This window comes from Sipha flava, unplaced genomic scaffold, assembly GCF_003268045.1.
Source record: "Sipha flava isolate LNK unplaced genomic scaffold, YSA_version1 128_pilon_pilon, whole genome shotgun sequence".
Classification (NCBI taxonomy): domain Eukaryota; kingdom Metazoa; phylum Arthropoda; class Insecta; order Hemiptera; family Aphididae; genus Sipha; species Sipha flava.
The window spans coordinates 110,448-114,242 of record NW_020271754.1 but is presented as its reverse complement, the minus strand read 5'-3'; positions in this window follow the sequence as shown (position 1 = coordinate 114,242).

Below are 3,795 nucleotides of genomic sequence, written 5' to 3'. Positions count from 1 at the left end.
GAGAATTGTTTGGGATTATTATTTAGTTTTTTTTATAAATAATATATATTTAAATCCAAATCTTGGAATTCATATAGATCATGTTTAATGAAATTATTCAATATACAAGGGTTCTGAAGAGTAAAATTAATTAAATAAATACTCACACATAATTTGAATAGTTAAAATATTAAGTTTATAGTTTTATAATTTATAGTTTAGTTTATTTTTTTATTATTACGTAATTTTACTTTATTAGTATTAATACTTATATAATTATAACTTAAATTAATTAATGACAGGACTAATTACATTTTATTGATTTTAATTTTATGGTTTTAAAACCATTTGACTTCATCAAAACCTTCCTGCTCATGTATTTATAAACATTGTACCAACTAATTATGACAACTATTTGATAATATTATATACTTATATATTTATATGTATTTGCATGTTTGTACTAAGTGTATGTACGTCTATGGAGGTTTGAAATGTCTACGATTCATATTACACCGAATTTAAACACCAAATTTTATATTGCATATTTTGCATATTTCGAGGGTTATTGTATATTTGTTCATAAACGCATATAACATGCATATTTAATGGGTTTTTAATAAATTAACTATTTTAATTTATAGTAAAATTTTGTAATCGCCTTAAATGGAGCACGAATAGACATGATAGGTATTAAGTTTAAAAAATATTATTTTAAAAGATTTGAATTTTTTTTAAGTTTTCTATTAGTTTTTTGACAGTAGGTAACTTCAAATGATCTAAAATATTTATTTTTAGTTGTTTTTTTTTATTTGTTTTCTCGTTTTTAAGTTTCCTAAAAGTTTTAGATTGATTTAAAATATTTGAAATATAAAGCAGTGGATATTATCCTTTTTTTTGGTTTTGATAAAATATTTAGAATTTTATTTGATAAAAAAGCGTGGTTTTTTTTTAAAAAAAAAATCACATTTTATAAAGTGTAACATAATGCATATAATTGCATATTTAGCCACTTTTTCTTTACATATTGCATCATATTTGACACTTTTTAAATGCATATAAATCTGAGCTCTACTTATCACTAATTTATATAATTTTTTCAAGTCAAAGTAAATGTTTGAATACTTAATAGAACTGTAATATTAATAAGTTTATTATATTATGCAAATTTAAAAATTAATTTATTCCATCTTTATTAAGTTATTCTATCTTTTTTTGTGGGACTTAAAATAGAGGTATTTTAAAACCCGAGTAAATTCACTGCACTAACTTTCAGTATATTGGTATTGAGATAAATGCAATAATTCGTAATTATTATAAATTAAACAAAAATTGATAAATTATTATCGATTCATTATTTATTATTCTTAATGCCTTAATAATTACTTTTTTTTTTTATGAGTAGCAAAACCAATATCATCCATCTACAATAAAAACACGATCTAGATTAGAAAAATATTATATTGATATAACAAAGTCATAGTATAGAGGTATACATGTACAATAATTTTTTAAATTTTTTTGTTACTATAAATTATAATTCTTGATAAACATTTTTTCTCTGCATGAGGAGGTGTTACCTCGGTGTAGAGTAAAGCTAGTAATTTAATTGATGTATTTATTTTATTTGTAGTGAATTTCTACCTACTAGCAAATATACGAGTACATTAAATTACAATCGTACGTCATAATTCGCTAAGAATTCAACTTTGTGCGTTTGCCAATTCAAATATTGCATCATAGAAAGACCTGGTTTATTTCATTTAATCTTCTCTGACATAGAAAGTCACTTATGTCAAGAACAAATGTTCTTAGGATTAGATATATATATATATATATATATATATATATAGATTATACACGTTCCTTATAAATTACGGACAATTACTTGACTCTTAGTACGATTTTCTGGTTTTATCGTTATGGTTAGTTAAATGTTTTATTTTATTTTTTCAATTTTCGTTGATCAATACCTTTCATCGGGACATGATAACTTGTAATTTAATATTTTTGTTGATTGTTTTTCTTAAGGTATCCTTTTCGACTGCCACTTATAAAAATTTTACCGTTACAATAATGCTTTGAAACGTAGTATGTAATAGTTAACACAATAATTATTACACAATTTTTAATATTTATAAACGAGCAAAAAAGAATTCACAAAAGTATTTTCGTCATTCATTTGATGATCTCTTTGAAAGAGGTGTTTTTAAAAATGACACGAAATCCATATTTTGTTTAAAACCGTTATTGGTCGTCATCATATTACGATGCGTTTATTGATAACCTAATCGAGTATTGTCGAATTACCGTTGTCCATTGAATTATGTTTCATCGACCGAACGGCATAATTTATGTCGAGATGAATGTTAATGTAAGTAAATCGTAAACAATTTTGACGGATAAATTAAAATTTATGTAATAATTTGATTTATTAAATTCTCTCGAATAGTCGTTTATACAATATTATGATTAATATACAAAATAATTTCAACACAAACACAACAGCAATGCGGCATAACGATAGAATATTGCTTTTTCGATTTATCTTTTGATAACGTGGATACATTTTAAATGATTATTGGTTGATTTTCGTGCGATAGAAGTGTTTTTGTAAAAAATGTCGATTCGCGTCGGTCGAATACAAAATGCATGCGCACTGTAAAAAAATCCGAATCATCGGACAAAATGTGCTCATCTGTTACGTGTCTAGCCGAGTTCCGAGACCATGTGGAATCGAGGGGACTCGATTAGAAGTGTTACGAGAACGAGAATATGTTGACGCACGCGAACGACGAAAAACACGGGTTCGCGATTTCTATGGACTTCCGAAACAGTCTCACGAAATACGCTTTTATTTCATTTTAAATATTAACTAACAATATGAGTAGTGATAGAGCTAATGATTGCAACAAAGGTCTGCGCGTACGGTGTAGGTACATTATAACGGTCGGATTTTCTCGCGCGAAGTACAAGAAACACGTGTTTTTTTTTTTTTTTTTATCCGTCCGATTCCGGCGACGGTCTTAATACGATCGCGTCGTGAAAAGGTTCGCGCGTGAAAAATGGACGAAAAATGAAACGTTTTTCGATTTTTTTTAAAAAAAAACTCCTGCCAAACGCACACGCGTTCAATCTACTCCGTAACACAGGTACTCGGACGTGGTGGACCATCTGATACGGTCGTTCAACCTGGCCCCGAGTCGCGGCGGCTGCGCGAGCCCGGCGGACCTGGACGGGTACCGGTGCCTGGGGTACGTGTGGGGCAGCGCGCAGCTGACGGGCCGCGGCCGCGACGGCCCGTGGCCGGCCGCGGACGAGCCGCTAGCCGGCCGCGGCATGTTCGCCAAGTGCGCGGACGCGGCGCGACGGCGGCAGGACGACGGCGACGCGGACAAAGGACGACCGCCGCGGCCGTTGTGGTGCCGCTCGTACGGGCTGTGGAACGCCACGTGTGCGGCCGCTTCGGGCCGCTGGGACCTGGTGAACAGGCGGCTGATGGCCGCGTACCGGCGCGACGTGCTCCGCCGCTTCGACGTGGCCCGGTACCTGGTGTTCGGCCAGCTCCTGCGGTACGCGCCGAACCCGCGGCGTCCGGGCGGCGCGTCGTTTCACGACGGTGCTCGCGGTGCGGCCGCGGCGAACGAAACGGACGACGACCGATCGGTTGAACACGAGGCGATCGAACAGTTTGAACGATAATGATAATCAACAACAATAGTACATTATATATATATAAATACATGTATATTATAATTATGGATTTTAATTTTTTATTTAATTTTTTTTTTAATTTTTAATTTTTCTCTCTTTTTA